Source organism: Chlorocebus sabaeus, chromosome 24, assembly GCF_047675955.1.
Source record: "Chlorocebus sabaeus isolate Y175 chromosome 24, mChlSab1.0.hap1, whole genome shotgun sequence".
NCBI classification, from domain to species: Eukaryota; Metazoa; Chordata; class Mammalia; order Primates; family Cercopithecidae; genus Chlorocebus; species Chlorocebus sabaeus.
In genome coordinates, this window is record NC_132927.1 from 10,954,760 (window position 1) to 10,977,153 (window position 22,394).

At 50.9% G+C, this 22,394-nt stretch overlaps 1 long non-coding RNA gene and 2 other non-coding genes across 5 annotated transcripts; 1 reads left to right on the forward strand and 2 right to left on the reverse strand.

Annotated features, from left to right (window-relative positions):
• Positions 1–2,046: 2,046 nt before the first annotated feature.
• On the reverse strand, positions 2,047–22,064 carry LOC140710082 (uncharacterized). Of its 3 annotated transcripts, none has more exons than XR_012090936.1 (3): positions 20,861–22,064; positions 16,606–16,815; positions 2,047–4,014 (listed from the first exon to the last, which is right to left on the reverse strand). It is a non-coding gene; the product is annotated as an uncharacterized lncRNA (long non-coding RNA). The 3 variants fall into 3 exon arrangements; XR_012090935.1 differs by having other exon boundaries at positions 20,769–22,064; XR_012090934.1 differs by lacking the exon at positions 20,861–22,064 and adding an exon at positions 18,061–18,561.
• On the forward strand, positions 5,129–5,292 carry LOC119619172 (U1 spliceosomal RNA). Its single transcript, XR_012091116.1, has one exon. It is a non-coding gene; the product is annotated as a U1 spliceosomal RNA (small nuclear RNA).
• Positions 12,915–13,077, reverse strand: LOC119619139 (U1 spliceosomal RNA). The gene has a single exon (XR_005235578.1). It is a non-coding gene; the product is annotated as a U1 spliceosomal RNA (small nuclear RNA).
• Positions 22,065–22,394: the final 330 nt, after the last annotated feature.

Here is a 22,394-nt window from a genome sequence, read left to right on the forward strand (position 1 = left end):
GTCTCTGAGGGGAACACGCTACATGCAGTGTCTCATCACCTACGAAGCAGGAATCTAGACGCTGAGGGACACACGGCCCGAAATCCAATAGGTCCTCAGACACCAGCACCCGCATCTCGCCAACCTCGCCTCTAACCCTTATGCCTTCCACACCGTGAGGCTCTCAACCGCTCCTTCACACTCTTCACTCCTCAGTCGGACTTTGGCCTCGACAATCTACCGAAAAGTTATATTTTCTCGTCATCTTCCCAGTCCCCACTTTTGCTCAGCCCTCAACTGATCCCACTCGATACTTGAGGAGACCAGGCAGATGACAGCCACTTGATCTCCATCGGGAGACTGTTTCCAACACTGTTTCTGAACGAGGAACTCGGGTTCCTGCCTCCTACCGAGACACCGTAGCACTCTGGAAAATGTGGAGTAGCTGTAATAAATCTACTCCTATATAATGCTTTACAGTGCAGGTCTTAGTTTTTCTTTTTCTCGTTTCTTTTGAAATGGCATCTCGAACAAAGTCCAACAATCCCTTTACAAAAGAATGAACTGCTCCTCTGTGTGTACTTCATAGAAGGTGGAATCGGACAGAGGCAGGTTAGCGACAGTTATTCCTGAAATACAGGAGCAAAGTACAGTCTGTTGTGGTTTCCAGGATTCCGCGCCTAGCTCAGCCAATTAAGCATGAGACATATACCAGTGAGCCACTTAGTAGTTATGCGAGTGGATAGATTGGTATGTAGAGGGAAAGAGGTCTGCTGTAAAGAACAACACTTGTTTGTCTGTGGGGAAAGAAAAGTAGAATACTTGAGATGAAAGTTGGCATACAAATAGGATACTATCGCCAGTAGTTATATTACAAACACAGTCGGCCTTTCTAATGTGAATGAACATTACTGTCATTCCTAGTTTAAAGTTAGGTTGCGTGGTTGGATTTTTCCACTATCTTTTTCTAATTTTTCTACCATTTGGAGACCCATAGGGATTTGGGCCTGTCACCCCTTGGATGGGTTCCTAGTTTGTTTACATTTTCCTGAACCCTCCTGAGCGCCCATTCTTGGTCTAGTCCCGGGTGGTGATGATTCCACACTTCCTCAGCAGCATGTTCTCTTGTCTCATTCATGAGCTGATCAGTGTTTCGTCTCTTTAACTGACGTGTTCCCCAGTGCTGTTTGAACTGTTGATTTTCCGTTGCTGGCTGAGTGCGTTTTGTCCTTCACATAACCTTCACTGGTAAAAATAAGCCCATGTGATGTCCACCAGTGGATGAAGGCAGGACCAAGAGCCCTAGCTTCTGGATCCAGGTCTAGCCCCTTCATCTGCCGCTCTGTGGCCCAGGGCAGGTTTGCTTGACCTCTGCCTCAGTTTTCTACTCTAAAGGACCTATTGACCTACCTCACAGGGGTGTTGTGAGGATTAATAAACGTTGGTACTGTGCTTTGGAAATGTGAAAACGCTGTGTAAATGTTAAGAAATACTAAGTATAGGGCCAAAAGCTATACAGTGTTTCACTTAACCATTTGCTATTCTGTACCAAGGTGATCTTTTCTGGGGAAGGAAGTAGAGCGGAAGGTGCATCCCCCGGCCCCTGGTTTACATTGTTAGAGTGCTTATTGTGGGAATGCACTCTAAAAAGTGGGCCTGTAATCCCAGCACTTCGGGAGGCCGAGACGGGCGGATCACGAGGTCAGGAGATCAAGACCATCCTGGCTAACACGGTGAAACCCCGTCTCTACTAAAAAAAAAATACAAAAAAATAGCCGGGCGAAGTGGCGGGCGCCTGTAGTCCCAGCTACACGGGAGGCTGAGGCAGGAGAATGGCGTGAATCCGGGAGGCGGAGCTTGCAGTGAGCCGAGATCTGGCCACTGCACTCCCGCCCTGGTGACAGAGCGAGACTCCATCTCAAAAAAAAAAAAAAAAAAAAAAAAAAAAGTGGGCGTAGAATGAAGGCAGCAGTCCAGTGGTCCTGCCTTTTCTGCAGTTTCACTTTTCTTCGAGTTACAGCAGTTACCTGAAATCTGAAAACAGTAAATGAAAAACTGCAGAAACGATTTATGTTTTAAATTTTATGCTGTTCTGAGCAGCGTGATGAAATCTGTTGCCGTCCTACCTGGAACATTGAGTCACGCCTCTGTCCAGTGTGTCCATGCTGTATACGCTGTCCACCCACCAACCACTAAATAGCTGTCTTGGTTGTCAACATAACAGATCACAAGAAGATTGAGGTTGGGTGCGGTGGCTTACCCCTGTAATCCCAGCACTTTGGGGGTCCAAAGTGGGAAGATTGTTTGAGCCCAGGAGTTCAAGACCAGCCTGGGCAACTAAGCGAGATCCTATCGCTAAAAAAATTTTAAAACAACTTTTTGGCTGCCAGCAGTGGCTCACGCCTATAATCCCAGCACTTTGGGAGGCCAAGGGGGGCGGATCACGAGGTCGGGAGATCAAGACCATCCTGGGTAACACGGTGAAACCCGGTCTCTACTAAAAATAACAAAAAATTAGCCGGGCTTGGTGGCGGGCGCCTCTAGTCCCAGTTACTCGGGAGGCTGAGGCGGGAGAATCACTTGAACCCGGGAGACGGAGGTTGCAGTGAGCTGAGATCGTGCTACCCCACTCCAGCCTGGTGACAGAGCGAGACTCCGTCTCAAAAATGTGTGTGTGCGTGTGTGGGTATTACATTAGAAGAAAAGCACACAAGTCTAGAGTTGGTTGTGGTCCTAGGACTTGTAACAGGACACGTAAACTGGAGCTGAGGCTGCCATTGTGGGGTGACCTTTGGGGATTCTATGCGCTGATGCTGAGCAAGCAAAGAGAAGCAAGAGTTTGGAGCAAACAGAGAGAAGCAGGGAGGCTTTCCGTGACCCCCTTGTCTAACATGTTAAGCCCTCAACCGCAGCCTTTTCTCTCCGTGCCCTCTTCTCTGTCCCGTGGTCCACGTTTTTCCCCCTTCTGCTGCATATTACTTGTCTGCTCATTGTCCGTCTCCCCGTTCCATTTCTCTATTGCTTCCCGAAAAGACCACCCTCAAAACGTAAGGGCTTTGCAACAACAATGATCATGCATTTCTATCCCCAAGTCCACAGTTTTGATGTTCTGCTCCCTGATGCCTAGGGTCTCGGCTGGGGACTGAAACTGTTTCCATGTATTTCTCTCCACAAAGCCTCGGGCTTCCTCACGACACGGCAGCCTGCGTAGTCAGCCTTCTTCCATGGCGGCGCAAACCTCCAAGACGATTCCCGGAGACCCAGATGCCTTTGGAGCTGTAAGGATGCCTCCCACCCAGCCTCGGGAGCCCCTGGACATCGCTTCTGCCAAATGCCGTTGTGCATAAGGCCAAACCAGATCCAAGGAGAGGGGAATTGGACTCTACTTCTCGATGGGAGAAGTAGTAAAGAAGAAAGTTCTCGGGTTACTGTCCAAAAAAATCGGCCGGGCGCGGTCGCTCTGGGAGGCCGAAGCGAGCGAATCACCTGAGGTCAGGAGTTCAAGACCAGCCTGGTCTACTAAAATAGAAAAAATTAGCCGGGCATGATGGCGGGTGCCTGTAATCCCAGCTACTCGGGAGGCTGAGACGGGAGAATCACTTGAACCCGGGGAGATCGCGCCACTGCACTCCAGCCTGGGCGGCTGAGCGAGATTCCGTCTCAAAAAAAAAAAAAAAAATCGAGGACGGCTCACCATCTGAGCATAAAATGAAGGTTGAACAGATTACCTAGAATATCTCAGATCGGGTGAATTGACTATAAAACATAACAGTGGCCGGGCATGGTGGTTCACGCCTGTAATCCCAACACTTCGAGAGGCTGAGAGTGGGCAAATCACCTGAGGTCGGGAGTTCGAGACCAGCCTACCAACATGGAGAAACCCCGTCTCTACTAAAAATACGAAATTAGCCGGGCGTGGTGGCGCATGCCTGTAATCCCAGCTACTCAGCTACTCCGGAGGCTGAGGCAGGAGAATCGCTTGAACCCGGGAGGCGGAGGTTGCGGTGAGATGAAATCGCGCCATTGCACTCCAGCCTGGACAAGAGCGAAACTCCGTCTCAAAACAACAACAACAACAACAACAACAACAACAACAACAACAATAATAATAATAAAATAATAACAGTGTATTTACAGATTTTCCCAAGTGTTTAAACACGGTCTGTTGTCCAGCGTTATACACTTAACTCGACCAGCGCACGCACGGTTTGCATAGTGGACAACTTTGTACTTTGTCCTGATTTGTTTTCCTTCAAAGTAAGAGGCTTGATTCTCTCCCGACTCCACCCGGCCCCTCTCCTTTAGGTTCTCCTGTTAGTTGCAGCCATTTCTGACAGGCCTACCAGGGAAGATGCTCAAGGAAAACGATGTTCTGTCAAGCTGCTTGGGGAAATCTTAGTGCTTAATGTTTAACCGGGGGGAGGAGGGGAACTTCATAATAGTCGTGTCCTGTGGGGAAGACTTCTGTTGGGCTGGCGAGAAGAGAAGGGGCCGAAACTTGCTTTTTGCTGAGAGGAAGGTGAGCCCAAACCCGAGCCCCGCCGGGCCCAGACGCTAGGTCCCTCGGGGACTGGGCGGTGGGGCCGCAAGCTCTTTCTCTCTCTCCCCTCCTCCCCTCTCCCTCTCTCCCCCTCTCTCCCCCTCTTCTCTTCTCTTTCTCTCTCTCTCTTTCCCCCTCTTCTTCTTCTCGCTCTCTCCCTCTCGCCCTCTTCTTCTTCTCTCTCTCTCTGTCACTGTCTCTCTCTCTGTGTCTCGGTCTCTCTCTCTCTCGTCCTCTCAGGTCTCCCTTTCAGGTTCCAGACTCCCGGCCGCGCCCCCACTTGCGCCCACCCAGCCCCGAGACACCCAGGCCTGTCCCTCAGTAGGTCCCCGGGCAGGCAGCTGGAGAGACCGGAGCGCCAGGGACGTCCCCCAGCGAGGGCGTGGCATATGCAGATGAGCACGGCGCGCGGAGGCTGCCGGTCACGGTCGGTCTGGGACCCCACGTCCCGTGCGGATTTCCAAGTGCTGCCGGTGTGACTTTCCCTAGCGGCGAGGATGGAGCAAGGGGACTGGAGAGGGTGAGGCGGCTGGGGCCGCATGAGAGAAGTGACCGTGTGTTAGAGTGTGGTGGGCACGAGAGTGTGAGAGGAAGCGGGAATGACAACCCATACTTACCTGGCAGGGGAGATACCATGATCACGAAGGTGGTTTTCCCAGGGCGAGGCTTATCCATTGCACTCCGGATGTGCTGACCCCTGCGATTTCCCCAAATGTGGGAAACTCGACTGCATAATTTGTGGTAGTGGGGGACTGCGTTCGCGCTTTCCCCTGGCATTCAACAGGTTGAAAAACAGGTGGCACCCGGTCGTGTTTCTCTTTTTTTTCCCCGAAGAGACTGCTGCTGGTTTTCTTCGCTCGCTTGGGGAAGAGCTTTTTGCGCACGGGTTAGCTGAAAACATTACCATCTTCTGCTTTTCCAGGCCAAAGCTGCGTTTTTCCTGTAAGTTTGGGGTGTGTAGAGGAAAAAGCCACAACAGCTTTCTCTGGTGTGGACTGGGCCCCTGGGGAAAATATCCCAGGATCTGTTAACCGCTAGCAGAAACGACAGAGTATGTATGGGCAATTAATCCTGGTACAGGCAAGTATCCGGCTCAGAGGTTTAGGAAGGAGCCGTCAGGGTTGACTTCCCCGCGTCCCCACCTAGGGGGAGATCGACTCCGCGGGAGCTGCTGATCCCACCCACGCAGGTGCTGGGCTTGTAGGCAGCAGGATCTTCCGGAAGGACTAGAACTGACGCATCCCACTCCCAAAGAGAAGCAGACAGGGTTGACTTCCCCGCGTCCCCACCTAGGGGGAGATCGACTCCGCGGGAGCTGCTGATCCCACCCACGCAGGTGCTGGGCTTGTAGGCAGCAGGATCTTCTGGAAGGACTAGAACTGACTCATCCCACTCCCAAAGAGAAGCAGACGTGTCATGCATGACAGTGAAGGCCGGACTACAAGGCCCTCAAGAACAGTTTGGGTCCTCGCTAATGGCCTTGGGAGACCACGCAAGACTGGTCAGAAAAGCCATGTAGAAAGGCTTTTCATGGGCCGGGTGCGGTGACTCGCCTCTAAACCCAGCACTTTGAGAGGCCGAGACGAGTGGATCACTTGAGGCCAGGAGCTGGAGACCAACCTGGGCAACATGGTGAAAATACAAAAAATTAGCCGGGCGTCGTGGCTCGTGCCTGTAATTCCAGCTGCTCGAGAGGCCGAGGCAGGAGAATTGCTTAAACCCGGGAGGCGGAGGTTGCACTGAGCCGAGATGGCGCCACTGCACTCCAGCCTGGGCGACAGAGCAAGACTCCGTCAAAAAAAAAAAAAAAAAAAAAAAAAGAAAAGAAAAAAAGGAAGGAAGGAAAGAAGGAAGGGAGGGAGGGAGGGAGGGAGGGAGGGAGGCTTTTCATGAATACTTTTAGAGTCTCCTGACAGCCTCTGTACATGTCCCCAGGAGGAAACAAGACACTCTGATGTTCAGGGCCACCATCCTGACATGGACCTTTCCTTCAATTATAATGTTGCCATTTTGCTATCTTAAGACCCTTATGTCCAAGCCTTCTCAGACCTCAGCACCCCCGGGATATGTGTAATAGAAGGGTAAATACAGGCTAGGCGCCGTGACTCACGCCTTGTAATCCCAGCACTTTGGGAGGCCCAGGTGGGTAGATCACCTGAGATCAGGAGTTCGAGACCAGCTTGACCAACATGGCAAAATCCTGTCTCTACTAAAAATACAAAAATTAGCCGGGCGTGGTGGTGCGTGCCTGTAATCCCAGCTACCCGGGAGGCTGAGGCAGGAGGATCGCTTGAACCCAGGAGTCAGAGAGGTTGCAGTGAGCCGAGATCATGCCACTTGTACCACTCCAGCCAGCCTGGGTGACAGAGCGAGACTCTGTCTCAAAAAAAAAAAAAAGAAAAGAAAAAAAAAAAAAGAAAAAAAAAAAGTAAATACAAAACTGGAAGAAGGAAAGAAAAATGTTGGCCGGGCACGGTGGCTCACGCCTGTAATCCCAGCACTTTGGGAGGCCGAGGCGAGAGGATCACTTCTTGAGCCCAGGAGTTGGAGACCAGCCTGGGCAACACAGCGAGAGACCTCGTCTCTAAATTAAAACAAACCAAACCAAACCAAAACAAAACAAAACAAAAGGCAGGAGGAGGCTGCAGTGAGCAGTGATGGTGCCACTGCACTCCCACCCGAGTGACAAGAGCCTGCCTCAAAAAAGAAAAAAGAAAAAACATGTGCCCCTGGTGCCATAACGAAAAGAGATGTTTCCCCTTCCTTTGAGGCGTGAGTCTCTGCTTTTGGAGACAGGGTCTGTCTCTGTCACCCAGGCTGGGGTGCAGTGGCGTTATCCTGGCTTACTCTGCAGCCTCGAACTCCTGGGTTCAGGCGGTCCTCCGGCCTCAGCCTGCCTCCTAGCTGGAACCACAGGTGTGCGTTACCACACAAGGCTAACTGGCTAATTTTAATTTTGTTTTGTTTTGTTTTGTTTTGTTTTGATAGAGACGGTGTCTTCCTATGTTGCCCAGGCTGGCCTCAAACTCCTGGGCCCAAGCGATCCTTCCGCCTCGGCCCCCCAAAATGCTGAAATTACGGGTGTCAGCCGCCACGCCTGGCCTACGTGAGTCATATTAACAGCTAAATAAGCCTCTTGCCAGTTTTACAACCTAGGAAGGTTTACCCTTGAGGGCCTTGAAGCCACCAACTCAAAAGGTAAATTTCAAGGAAGATAGTGTCCCCCATCTCCTTTCTATCTCTGGGAATGTACTTGACTGGTTGATTGATATTTGTGGACGGTTTTTTTTTTTTTTTTTTTTCTTTTTTGAGACAGAGTCTTGCTCTATCGCCCGGGCTGGAGTGCAGTGGTGCAATCTCGGCTCACTGCAACCTCCGCCTCCCGGGTTCAAGCGATGCTCCTGCCTCAGTCTCCCAAGTAGCTGGGATTACAGGCGCGTGCCACCACGTCCGGCTAATTTTGTATTTGTAGTACAGACGAGGTTTCACCATGTTTGCCAGGCTGGTCTCAAACTCTTGACCTCAGGTAATCCGCCCGCCTCGGCCTCCCAGAGTGCTGGGATTACAGGCGTGAGCCACTGCACCCGGCCTCTATCTCTGGGAATTTAGCCTAGGTGGCTGGCTCCAAGTCATCACTACCTCCTTGTCATGGAGGTATCAGAGGCTTTATTTTCCCTTTGGCTAAAGGCAGTTAATAACACAGCTGACCACTCCAATTGCCAGTTGAATTGAGGATGAACTGTGTGTAGCAAATGGTGCTAAGTTTCTTTCTCGAGGACAAATTCTTGACAACATGTATTTCAGGGCTTGCATCTGCCTACCTATGTAAAGGGGTGACATTTCCTGGGGCTATAAACGGAATTGTCGGCCAGACGCCGTGGCTCACACCTTCAATCCCATCTCTTTGGGAAGCCAAGGCGGGAGGGTCACTTGAGCCCAGGAGTTTGAGACCAGTCTGGGCAACATATGGAGACTTCCTGTCTACTTAAAAAAAGAAAAGAAAAAAAGAAACATTGCAGTTCTGTATCCAGAAGTCCCACAGTCTACCACTGATTTCCTCAGCAGTTTCTCCAGGCTGTCTCAGAATTTACTGGCATAGATCCAGGAGCAGATCAGAATTCTGCCCAGGTCTTAGCCCACCTTTGTCTCGGCTCTCTTACTGACTATCCAAACTCAAGTTAGGCAAAAAGTGGTAGGGTAGGCCCGGCGTGGTGGCTCACGCCTGTAATCCCAGCACTTTGGGAGGCCGAGGCGGGGGGCGGATCACCTGAGGTCGAGAGCAGCCTGGCCAACGTGGCAAAACCCCGTCTCTACTGAAAATACAAAATTAGTCAGGGGTGGTGGTGGGTGCCTGTAATCCCAGCTACTCGGGAGGCTGAAGTAGGAGAATCACTTGAACCTGGGAGGCGGGGATCTCCCTGCAGTAAGCCAAGATCGCACCACTGCATTCCAGCCTGAGCAATACAGCGAGACTCTACTAAGATTTGGGGACAGTCTAGAGAAAGAAGAAAAGAGGAAAGGCTAAACTGCTATGCTAGCTGCTCACAACTAAGGGGAATCAGTCCCTACTCTGGATCTCCTATGAGGGGAGCAAAGGAAACAGGAACACCTTTTAAGTCGTTATTGCAAGGGCCAGGAGAGCAGAAGAGGGATTGTAGAAAGAGACTCCAGAGGGCTGCGCACAGTGGCTCACGCCTGTAATCCCAGCACTTTCGGAGGCTGAGGCGGGCGGATCATAAGGTCAGGAGATCGAGACCATCCTTGCCAACATGGTGAAACCCCATCTCTCCTAAAAATACAAAACTTAGCTTTGCGCAGTGGTGCGCGCCTGTAGTCCCAGCTACTCCAGAGGCTGAGGCAGGAGAATTGCTTGAACCCGGGATGTGGAGATCTCCCTGCAGTGAGCCGAGATCGCACCACTGCACTCCAGCCTGGGCAAGGGACCGAGACTCCGTCTCAAAAAAAAAAAAAAGAAAAAAGAAAAAAAGAAAAAAGGAAAGAGACACCAGAGAATGCAGAAGTTGCAGGGACCAGGGAATCAGGAGAGCCCAGAAGGACAAAACTCTTAGCTGAAAAATAATTGTGAAATATCGCAAAATTGACAGATTGGGGGAGTCTTGGCAGGGGAAACAGGAGAACCAACCCTATGTGTCAATAATTTCTTCAGCCCAAAAAATAGCCTTACCTTCTTTGACAGATACTGGTGCTACTTTTTTTTTTTTTTTTTTTTTTTTTTTCCTGAGACAGAATCTTGCTCTGTCACCCAGGCTAGAGTGCAGTGCCATGATCTTGGCTCACTGCAACCTCCGCCTCTCAGGTTCAGGTGATTCTCCTGCCTCAGTCTCCTGAGTAGCTGGGATTACAGGCACCCACCACCAGGCCCAGCTGATTTTTGTATTTTTAGTAGAGACGGGGTTTCATCATGTTAGCCAGGCTGGTCTCAAACTCCTGACCTCAAGTGATCCGCCCGCCTCCACCTCCCCAAGCGTTGGGATTATAGGCATGAGCCACTGCCCCTGGTCCTTCAGTGCTACTTATTCTTCAGGTTCTTCTGAAATTTCCCGATTTTCATCTGGTGATAGATCAATGCAGGTTGTTGATTTTCCAGGTAAACTTTCTACTTGCTACTTTTCGCTGGCAGTTCTCATACAGATAGGACCTCTGACTGAGGAACGTGTGTTCTTTCATTCTCTTGATTCTCCTATAAACCTACTGGGAAGACACCTGTGTAAATTAAAGACTCCCTACCATCATCTGCACTCTGGATGGAATATTTTGTGGAACTCCTTGGAGAAAGAGACACCTAGTTGGTACTTGTATGCCTTCTGAAAGAAAAGGAGTATGGCAGAGAGAGAGAGAGAGTTTCACAGTGAACTGGAAAAGCATCCGGGCTGAAACAAATTGGTGCATGCATGACGTTAGACATTAGGGAATAATGATGCTATTTGGAGAGAGAGAACCAATAACTCACCAAAAGGACAAACCATGGTCAGGTATAAAATGATATCCTTTGTAGATAACTCAATTTGATGGAATAAAACCGTTTATATAACAATTAAACAACGAAACAAACAACAACAAAAAAAATAGGAGCCTATTTTAAAAAGGCCCTTGTGGCCGGGTGTGGTAGCTCAAGCCTGTAATCCCAGAAACTTTGGGAGGCTGAGGCAGGAGGACCGCTTGAGACCAGGAGTTTGAGATTAGCCTGGGCAACATAGGGAAACCTGTCTCTATTTTAAAAAATAGTAATAGAAGAAGAAGAGAACAAAAAATTAAGGCTGGGCACGCTGGCTCATGCCTGTAATCCCAGCACTCTGGGAGGCTGAGACAGGTGGATCACTTGAGGTCAGGAGTTGGAGACCAGCCTGGCCAACATGGTGAAACCCCATCTCTACTAAAACACAAAAATTAGCTGGGCATGGTGCTGCGTGCCTGTAATCCCACCTACTCAGGAGACTGAGGCAGGAGAATCGCTTCAATCAGGGAGGCGGAGGCTGCAGTGAGCTGAGATCACACCACTGCATTCCAGCCAGGGCGACAAGAAGGAAACTCCGCTAAAAAAAAAAAAAAAAAAGGAAAAGAAAAAGGCCAGGCACAGTGGCTCACGCCTGTAATCCCAGCACTTTGGGAGGCCGAGGCAGGTGGATCACTTGAGGTCAGTAGTTCGAGACCAGCCTAATCAACATGCTGAAACCCTGTGTCTACTAAAAATACAGAATTAGCCGGGTGTGGTGGTGCACACCTGTAATCCCAGCTACTCAGGAGGCTGAGGTAGGAGAATTGCTTTTGAACGCAGAAGGTGGAAGTTGCAGTGAGCCAAGATTGTGCCATTGCACTGCAGCCTGGGCAACAAGAGTGAAACTCTGTCTCAAAAAAATAAATAAATAAAAATAATAGAAACAAAGAAAGAAAGAAAAAGAAAAAAGCAAGAGCCCGCCGGGCACAGCGGCTCACGCCTGTAATCCCAGCACTTTGGAAGGCGGGGGCGGGTGGATCACCAGAGATCAGGATTTCGAGACCAGCCTGACCAACAGGGAAAAACCCCATCTCTACTAAAAACACAAAATTAGCCGGGCATGGTGGCACATGCCTGTAATCCCAGCTACTCAGAAGGCTGAGGCAGGAGAATCACTTGAACCCAGGAGGTGGAGGTTCGGGGGAGGTTGCGGGGTGCGGTGAGCCGAGATCGCGCCACTGCACTCACGCCTGGGCAACAAGAGCAAAACTCCGTCTCAAAAAAAAAAAAGCAAAAAAAAAAAAAAAAAAAAAGCAAGAGCTTATTTTAAAAAGGACACTCATCCTGTAAAGAGGTAATATAAAACGGTATCTTAGCGAAGTAAATAAATTCCTTGTTTCATTAACTCCTGTAGTTCGTAACTCTGCAGTTATTCTAAATTTAGTGCTGTTTGCAAAATTTTTCCCTGTAGTTGATCTATGTTCTGCCTGCTTTTGTATCCCTCTAACGGATGAGTCTAAATTCTTATGGAATCCCATATTTATGGCAAAGTTCGATATTTATGGCAGAGGGTTTCAGAACTCTCCCACTATTTTCCTGTCCTTTACAAGAAAACTTAGAGAAATGTGTCCCACCAGAGGGATCTAGAATGATTTAATACGCAGATGATTTGCTGGTAACCTATGAAACTCAAGGGCAATGTAAACTGATACTTTGGCTTTGTTACAATTTCTCCCTCAATTTCTCCCTCGGCAGGGACATAAGACATCACACTACTAGACAAACTGTAATATTGTGAAACTGAAGTAAGATGTTTAGGGCATGTGCTGTCAGCCGAAGGCGGCAAAGTGTTACAAGGTGTTGCAACGTAGGAGTCATCCCATTTTGCGGATTAAAGTGTCTGCTCAAGGGAAAAAACAACCAACCTAAGCTGTGTGCAGACTTTAGGGGAAAAAAAGAAAAAAAACAACCACCACCAACCAAACCACCACCACCACCGTGTCAGACTCGGGGGATTCTATCAGACTCGGTTCCTGACAAACCAGACCTGCAAGTTTAAAAAAGAAGCCCCAGTAATTTATATAACAAGGATCCTGTATTCTGCATCACCCCACAGTGTCCGATCTCCAAATATCACCTAGTTTAGACATAAACGAGAAAAAAAAAAAAAACAGCTAAAAAGAGGAGGAAAACACCCACCTTTACTTCCTACCTAGACAGGTCCCCGATCTTGCAGCTTGCCAAGAATCGGCAATCATGACTATAATAAGACCACGCGTGCACCCCTGAAACCCCAGGCTCGTGACAAACAAGCAGTTCGAGTCACGAAGACGCAGGAGCACAACGCGAAGAACAACGAGCCCCTGATCACGGGCGGCTGCTCCTGAGGAGCACGAAAGCAAAAGCGTGCTTTTCAGAACAGGTTAAAAAGGATCAAGGGAGAGCAGAGCGCTAACGCAGTCCCCTACTACCACAAATTACGCAGTCGAGTTGCCCACATTCGGGGATAATCGCCGGGCTCAGCACATCCGGAGGGCAATGGATAAGCCTCGCCCTGAGAAAGCCACCTGCATGATGACCTCTCTCCTGCCAGGTTAAGTATGAGCTGTCGGCCCCGCCTCCTCTCCCCCTCACCCTCTCCAGCTCCCTCGCCCCACCCTCGCCGCTACGGAAAACCACCCCGGCAGCACTCGGATGTCGCCGCGCGGGACGTGGGGGCCCAGGCCCAGCGTGACCGGCAGCCTCCGCGCGCTGTCCTCATCTGCATACGTCACGCCCTTGCTGGGGGACGTTCCCAGCGCTCTGGTCTCTCCTGCTCCCGGATGCCTGACCTAGCGAGGGCCCTGGGCAGGCCCACGGGTGTCTCCGGGACTAGCTGGGCGCGCGGCCGAAGACCAGGGACCTGAAAGGGAGACCCGAGGGGACGAGAGGGAGCGAAGAGAGAGGAGAGCGAGAGAGAGAGAGGAGAGAGAGACAGCAGAGAGAGGAGAGGAGAGAGAGAGACACAGTGACAGAAGAGAGACAGCAGAGAGAGAGAGGATAGTGAGAAGAGAGTGAGGGGAGAGAGAGAGAGAGTGACGGTGACAGAGAGAAGAGAGACAGCAGAGAGAGAGGGGATAGTGAGAAGAGAGTGAGGGGAGAGAGAGAGAGACAGTGACAGAGGAGAGAGACAGCAGAGAGAGAAAGGATAGTGAGAAGAGGGAGAGTGACAGAGAGAAGAGAGAGAGACAGCAGAGAGAGAGAGAGGATAGTGAGAGGGGAGAAAGAGTGAGGAGAGAGAGAGGGAGAGAGAGAGAGGAGAGAGAGAATAGTGAGGAGAAAGAGTGAGAGTGAGGAGAGAGAGTGCGGAGAGAGAGAGAGAGACAGTGACAGAGAGAAGAGAGAGAGCAGCAGAGAGAGAGGATAGTGAGACGGGAGAGAGTGAGGAGAGAGAGAGAGTGACAGAAGAGAGAGAGCAGCAGAGAGAGAGAGAGGATAGTGAGAAGGGAGAGAGAGTGAGGAGAGAGAGAGAAGAAAGAGGGCAGCAGAGAGAGAGAGGATAGTGAGAAGGGAGAGAGAGTGAGGAGAGAGAGAGAGTGACAGAAGAGAGAGAGCAGCAGAGAGAGAGAGAGGATAGTGAGAAGGGAGAGAGAGTGAGGAGAGAGAGAGGGAGAGAGAGAGGAGAGAGAGAATAGTGAGGAGAAAGAGTGAGAGTGAGGAGAGAGAGTGCGGAGAGAGAGAGAGAGAGACAGTGACAGAGAGAAGAGAGAGAGCAGCAGAGAGGATAGTGAGACGGGAGAGAGTGAGGAGAGAGAGAGAGTGAGGAGAGAGAGAGAGTGACAGAAGAGAGAGAGCAGCAGAGAGAGAGAGAGGATAGTGAGAAGGGAGAGAGAGTGAGGAGAGAGAGAGAGAGAAGAAAGAGGGCAGCAGAGAGAGAGAGGATAGTGAGAAGGGAGAGAGAGTGAGGAGAGAGAGAGTGACAGAAGAGAGAGAGCAGCAGAGAGAGAGAGGATAGTGAGAAGGGAGAGAGAGTGAGGAGAGAGAGAGAGAGAAGAAAGAGGGCAGCAGAGAGAGAGAGGATAGTGAGAAGGGAGAGAGAGTGAGGAGAGAGAGAGAGAGAAGAGAGCAGCAGAGAGAGAGAGGATAGTGAGAAGGGAGAGAGTGAGGAGAGAGAGAGAGAGAAGAGAGCAGCAGAGAGAGAGAGAGGATAGTGAGAAGGGAGAGAGTGAGGAGAGAGAGAAAGAGAAGAAAGAGGGCAGCAGAGAGAGAGAGGATAGTGAGAAGGGAGAGAGTGAGGAGAGAGAGAGAGAGAAGAGAGCAGCAGAGAGAGAGAGGATAGTGAGAAGGGAGAGAGAGTGGGGGAGGAGAGAGAGAGTGACAGAAGAGAGAGAAGAGAGAGAGCAGCAGAGAGAGAGAGAGAGGATAGTGAGAAGGGAGAGAGAGAGAGAGGGCTCGCGGCCCCACCGCCCAACCGCGGAGAGACCCAGAGCGTGGGCAGAACTGGGCTCGGGTTTGGTCTCACCTTCCTTTCACCAAAAAACAAGTATTTAGCCCCTTCTCTTCTCGCCAGATCGAGCTCACCTTCAAGTAATCGAAAATTCGGGGCCGGGCTCGGTGGCTCACGCCTGTAATCCCAGCACTTTGGGAGAGGGAGGCCGAAGCGGGTGGATCACCTGAGGTCAGGAGTTCGAGACCATCCTGGCCAACACGGCGAAACCCCGTCTCTACTAAAAATACAAAAATTAGCCGGGCGTGGTGGCAGCACGCCTGTAATACCAGCTACTCGGGAGGCTGAGGCAGGAGAATCGCTTGAGCCCGGGAGGCCGGGGTAGCAGTGAGCGGAGATCGTGACACTGCACTCCAGCCTGGGCGACAGAGTAAAAACTGCGTCTCAAAAAAACTAAAAACAAACAAACAAAAGAAAACTCAGGCTGGGAGTTTTTGCCCATTGACGTTTTAAGTGCGAAACCGCCTCAGTAAGAAATCGTGGTAACTTTCGTTTGTCGCGTCTTCCTGAGTAAAAGTGACACGAACCACCTCAGAATATCTAGTAACCGAAGGCAGTGACGCTGGAAGGAAAACTCAAGAGTCTCGAGTTTGAAGAAAGGAAGCCCGGACCCCCTCAGCCGCAGCCACGCGGCGCCCCTCCCGGAAGCCCCAGAGTAGGGATCAGGGGCCGTTCAGCCCCGCGGCACTGGAGCCACCCTCACACCACCCCCACCCCCACTCTGGAACACAGGGTGGCCCCACAAAGTGCCCTCTGGTCATTTCTGACTTGCACTCAAGAAATTGCCCGTTTTGTGATCAAACAAGATAACCCGATAGGGGCCGGTGGCTCACGCCTGTCATCCCAGCACTTTGGGAGGCCAAGGTAGGCGGATCGCTTGAGCCCAGGAGTTCGAGACCAGCCTGGCCAACATGGCGAGACTCCTTCTCTACAAAAAATACAAAAATTAACCGGGCGTGGTGGCGCGTGCCTCTGTTGCTCCAGCTACTCGGGAGGCTGAGGCGGGAGGATCGCTTGAACGCCGGAGGCAGAGGTTGCAGTAAGCCGAGATGGCGGCGCTGCATTCCAGTCTGAGCGACAGAGCGAGACCCGGCCTCAAAAAACAACAGGCCAGGCGCGGTGGCTCACGCCTGTAATCCCAGCACTTTGGGAGGCCGACGCGGGCGGATCACAAGGTCAGGAGATGAGACCATCCTGGCTAACACGGTGAAACCCCATCTCTACTAAAAATACAAAAAAAAATTAGCCGGCCGTGTTGGCGGGCGCCTGTAGTCCCAGCTACTCGCGAGGCTGAGGCAGGAGAATGGCGTGAACCCGGGAGGCGGAGCTTGCAGTGAGCCGAGATCGTGCCACTGTGCTCCAGCCTGGGCGACAGAGCGAGACTCCGTCTCAAAAAAAAAAAAAAAAAAAAAAAAAAAAACCTGGGTGAACCAGGTTTTGAGCAGACGTGTGGCATGGTCTGATAAATAATAATAATAATAATAATAATAATAATAATAATAATAAATGAAATGAAAAGCAGGGAGACCAACCAGGAGACCTGCTAATCCAGGCAAGATGATGTTGGCTCAAACCAGGTTAAACCACCGGATAAATAGAAGGGGCAGCGGTGTGAGAAAAACAAGGTGCTTACCCCAAACTTACCTTTTCCTGATGGCTGTCCAACGATCACATTCTCCTCAAGCGAGGAGAGAAGGGGCTGAAGAGGCTGACAGAGGTCGAGGGTGTGGACTAGTGGATCCTCCCGCTGGGTTCAGGGACTAGTTTCGTCCTAGCTCTCACTCAGGAGCTCCAGCAAATGGTATTAAGTGCTGATGAAGCTGAACAGGGAGGATTTGCAACTCTGTGATTTCTCTGTAGGAAAGACACAATATTAATCTCCCGTGGGTTCAGAGCTAGGACCTGGGCACCTGTTGTCAACAGATTAATCCGACAAATATATTGAAATCCAGGCAGCTTTCTAGCCACCTGTAGATGGAGCAGTCAACAAAATAGGCAAGAATCGCTGACCTGGAGCTTACATTCCAAGTGGGTGAACTTAGATAGAAAACTAAAACATACAGCATGTTCGGATCAGTGCTCCTTTAACGTCACCGCGGACAGACTGCACATTCTGACTCAGTAGATGTTGCAAAGGTGGGGCCTAAGAGTCTGCACTCTTTATTTATTATTTATTTATTTATTTTTGAGACGGAGTCTTGCTCTGTTGCCCAGGCTGGAGTGCAATGGCGCGATCACGGCTCACCGTAACCTCCGCCTCCCGGGTTCAAGCGGTTCTCCTGTCTCAGCCTCCCGAGTAGCTGGGATTACAGGCATGCGCCGCCACGCCCGGATAATTTTGTATTTTTAGTAGAGACGGGGTTTCTCCATGTTGATCAGGCTGATCTCGAACTCCTGATCTCAGGTGATCCACCCGCCTCGGCCTCCCAAAATGCTGGGATTACAGGCGTGAGCCACAGCGTCCGGCCGAGTCTGCATTCTTAAGTGAGTCACTCCAAGGTGCCAGGTGATGCTGAAGCTGCTGGCCGAGGGCCACACTACTACTAAGCAGCAAGGTACTAAGTACTACAGAGACAGGATGGGGAGGAAGAAAGAGGCCGGGCGCGGTGGCTCACGCCTGTCATCCCAGCAGTTTGGGAGGCCGAAGCGGGCGGATCACGAGGTCAGGAAATCAAGACCATCCTGGTCAACATGGTAAAATCCCATCTCTACTAAACATACAAAAATTAGCCGGGCGTGGCGGCGCGCCTGTCGTTCCCGCTACTCGGGAGGCTGAGACAGAATTGCTTGAACCCGGGAGGCGGAGGCTGCAGGGAGCCGAGATCGCACCACTGCACTCCTGCCTGAGTGACGGAGCGACGAATTAAGACTTCGTCTCAAAGAAAAACAAAGAAATGAGGTGTCAGTCTGAAAAGAACTCTGCCGTAAGTTAGTCCTTCCACGGCCCGATAAAAAAATTACGTTCCGAGAAAAACTCTGTCTGTGGTAAACCAGTTTCTCCACCAGCCGTAAACGGGAAAACGAAGACCATGCACCCTCTTCTCTGCAAGACTCAAAGCAACAAGAAATCAGCTAAAACTCTCTTTAAAAAAAAACAACCTGCCGGGCACGGTGGCTCAAGCCTGTAATCCCAGCACTTTGGGAGGCCGAGACGGGCGGATCACGAGGTCGGGAAATCGAGACCATCCTGGCTAACACGGTGAATCCCCATCTCTACAGGCCGGCGCCTGTAGTCCCAGCTACTCCGGAGGATGAGGCGGGAGAACGGTGTAAACCCAGGAGGCAGAGCTTGCAGTAAGCTGAAATCCGGCCACTGCACTCCACTCCGAACGACATAGCAGAAATCTGTCTCAAAAAAAAAAAAAAAAAAAAAAAAAACCAAACAGCCAAAGACCAGGAGACAGCACGAACGCAGTCCCAACTTCCACAAATTAGGCAGTCGAGTTTCCCACACAGGAGGAAATCGTAGCTATCAATCCAACCGAAGTACAAAGAATTCGTCTCACCGTGAGAAAAAACAGGGCTTATCCTAAATGATGAAATCTATCTTGATAAGTAAAAAAACACTCCAAGCCCCCCCGGTCCACCGTCCACTCACTCCCTCCCGCTCGCCACACACTAAACACACGGTCACTTCCCTCCCGCGACCCCCAGCCCCCTCTCCCCTTCTAGACCCCCTTGTTAACCCTCGTCGCTCCGGAAAACCACCCCGAAACCACTCCCGATGTCGCGGCGCGGGACGTGGAAGGGGGAGTCCCAGGCCGGAAGGGACCGGCAGGCTCCGCGCGCGGTGTACATCTGCATATGCCACGCCCCTACTACCGCGGGACGCCTCCAGCGCTCCTGTCTTTCCTCCTGGTTGACGCGAGACCTGCGGTGGGCCCGCTCGGGTGCTGGGAGGGCGCGGTTGGACGCGCGGCCGCGGGTCTGGGACCTAAAAGGGAGACCCGAGAGGACCAGAGAGAGAGAGAGAGCTCGCGGCCCCACCGCCCGCCCTCGGAGGGACCCAGCGCAGGGGCAGAGTAGGGCTCGAGTTTGGGCTCACCTTCGGGAAAAATGAGGACCGAGAGACATCTACTCCGACGTTTCTAGTTAAAATGAATATTACTTTGTAGATTGAAGTTCAAAGTTGGACTGAATCCTTTGATAACCTGTCTTTACTGTTGGAAAATCAGTCCCTTGGGCTAGTCAGGCCTCGAGTGGTGCCTAGTACGTTTACATTTCCGTTGATGCTGTTCTTGGGGTCTTGGGCAGGGTTCGCTCGACCTCTATCTAGGTTTCCCTAGGTATGGCACATTGACAATGTTGTACAGTGAGGAAAGTAAAGTGAAAAAGGGTATGTGTAGTATGCCACCCTGTGTCTATTTCTTCTTGCAAAAAAAGTGTGTTTTTCTTCTTGCGAAAAGAAATACAAGCCTGATAAACCAGAATTGATGAAACTATTTACCAGGCCGACTGACGTAGAACAGAGTGGAAGGAGAGAGGGAATGACCCTTTTCTGAGTATACCTTTTCTTCTTTTATCCTTCTGACGGAGTTTCGCTCTTTGTTGCCCAGGCTGGAGTGCAATGGTGCCATCTCGGCTCACCGCAACCTCCGCCTCCCGGGTTCAAGTGATTCTCCTACTTCAGCCTCCCGAGTAGCTGGGATTACAGGCACCCACCACCACCCCTGACTAATTTTGTATTTTCAGTAGAGACGGGGTTTTGCCACGTTGGCCAGGCTGCTCTCGACCTCAGGTGATCCGCCCCCCGCCTCGGCCTCCCAAAGTGCTGGGATTACAGGCGTGAGCCACCACGCCGGGCCTACCCTACCACTTTTTGCCTAACTTGAGTTTGGATAGTCAGTAAGAGAGCCGAGACAAAGGTGGGCTAAGACCTGGGCAGAATTCTGATCTGCTCCTGGATCTATGCCAGTAAATTCTGAGACAGCCTGGAGAAACTGCTGAGGAAATCAGTGGTAGACTGTGGGACTTCTGGATACAGAACTGCAATGTTTCTTTTTTTCTTTTCTTTTTTTAAGTAGACAGGAAGTCTCCATATGTTGCCCAGACTGGTCTCAAACTCCTGGGCTCAAGTGACCCTCCCGCCTTGGCTTCCCAAAGAGATGGGATTGAAGGTGTGAGCCACGGCGTCTGGCCGACAATTCCGTTTATAGCCCCAGGAAATGTCACCCCTTTACATAGGTAGGCAGATGCAAGCCCTGAAATACATGTTGTCAAGAATTTGTCCTCGAGAAAGAAACTTAGCACCATTTGCTACACACAGTTCATCCTCAATTCAACTGGCAATTGGAGTGGTCAGCTGTGTTATTAACTGCCTTTAGCCAAAGGGAAAATAAAGCCTCTGATACCTCCATGACAAGGAGGTAGTGATGACTTGGAGCCAGCCACCTAGGCTAAATTCCCAGAGATAGAGGCCGGGTGCAGTGGCTCACGCCTGTAATCCCAGCACTCTGGGAGGCCGAGGCGGGCGGATTACCTGAGGTCAAGAGTTTGAGACCAGCCTGGCAAACATGGTGAAACCTCGTCTGTACTACAAATACAAAATTAGCCGGACGTGGTGGCACGCGCCTGTAATCCCAGCTACTTGGGAGACTGAGGCAGGAGCATCGCTTGAACCCGGGAGGCGGAGGTTGCAGTGAGCCGAGATTGCACCACTGCACTCCAGCCCGGGCGATAGAGCAAGACTCTGTCTCAAAAAAGAAAAAAAAAAAAAAAAAAAACCGTCCACAAATATCAATCAACCAGTCAAGTACATTCCCAGAGATAGAAAGGAGATGGGGGACACTATCTTCCTTGAAATTTACCTTTTGAGTTGGTGGCTTCAAGGCCCTCAAGGGTAAACCTTCCTAGGTTGTAAAACTGGCAAGAGGCTTATTTAGCTGTTAATATGACTCACGTAGGCCAGGCGTGGCGGCTGACACCCGTAATTTCAGCATTTTGGGGGGCCGAGGCGGAAGGATCGCTTGGGCCCAGGAGTTTGAGGCCAGCCTGGGCAACATAGGAAGACACCGTCTCTATCAAAACAAAACAAAACAAAACAAAACAAAATTAAAATTAGCCAGTTAGCCTTGTGTGGTAACGCACACCTGTGGTTCCAGCTAGGAGGCAGGCTGAGGCCGGAGGACCGCCTGAACCCAGGAGTTCGAGGCTGCAGAGTAAGCCAGGATAACGCCACTGCACCCCAGCCTGGGTGACAGAGACAGACCCTGTCTCCAAAAGCAGAGACTCACGCCTCAAAGGAAGGGGAAACATCTCTTTTCGTTATGGCACCAGGGGCACATGTTTTTTCTTTTTTCTTTTTTGAGGCAGGCTCTTGTCACTCGGGTGGGAGTGCAGTGGCACCATCACTGCTCACTGCAGCCTCCTCCTGCCTTTTGTTTTGTTTTGTTTTGGTTTGGTTTGGTTTGTTTTAATTTAGAGACGAGGTCTCTCGCTGTGTTGCCCAGGCTGGTCTCCAACTCCTGGGCTCAAGAAGTGATCCTCTCGCCTCGGCCTCCCAAAGTGCTGGGATTACAGGCGTGAGCCACCGTGCCCGGCCAACATTTTTCTTTCCTTCTTCCAGTTTTGTATTTACTTTTTTTTTTTCTTTTTTTTTTTTTCTTTTCTTTTTTTTTTTTTTGAGACAGAGTCTCGCTCTGTCACCCAGGCTGGCTGGAGTGGTACAAGTGGCATGATCTCGGCTCACTGCAACCTCTCTGACTCCTGGGTTCAAGCGATCCTCCTGCCTCAGCCTCCCGGGTAGCTGGGATTACAGGCACGCACCACCACGCCCGGCTAATTTTTGTATTTTTAGTAGAGACAGGATTTTGCCATGTTGGTCAAGCTGGTCTCGAACTCCTGATCTCAGGTGATCTACCCACCTGGGCCTCCCAAAGTGCTGGGATTACAAGGCGTGAGTCACGGCGCCTAGCCTGTATTTACCCTTCTATTACACATATCCCGGGGGTGCTGAGGTCTGAGAAGGCTTGGACATAAGGGTCTTAAGATAGCAAAATGGCAACATTATAATTGAAGGAAAGGTCCATGTCAGGATGGTGGCCCTGAACATCAGAGTGTCTTGTTTCCTCCTGGGGACATGTACAGAGGCTGTCAGGAGACTCTAAAAGTATTCATGAAAAGCCTCCCTCCCTCCCTCCCTCCCTCCCTCCCTTCCTTCTTTCCTTCCTTCCTTTTTTTCTTTTCTTTTTTTTTTTTTTTTTTTTTTTTTGACGGAGTCTTGCTCTGTCGCCCAGGCTGGAGTGCAGTGGCGCCATCTCGGCTCAGTGCAACCTCCGCCTCCCGGGTTTAAGCAATTCTCCTGCCTCGGCCTCTCGAGCAGCTGGAATTACAGGCACGAGCCACGACGCCCGGCTAATTTTTTGTATTTTCACCATGTTGCCCAGGTTGGTCTCCAGCTCCTGGCCTCAAGTGATCCACTCGTCTCGGCCTCT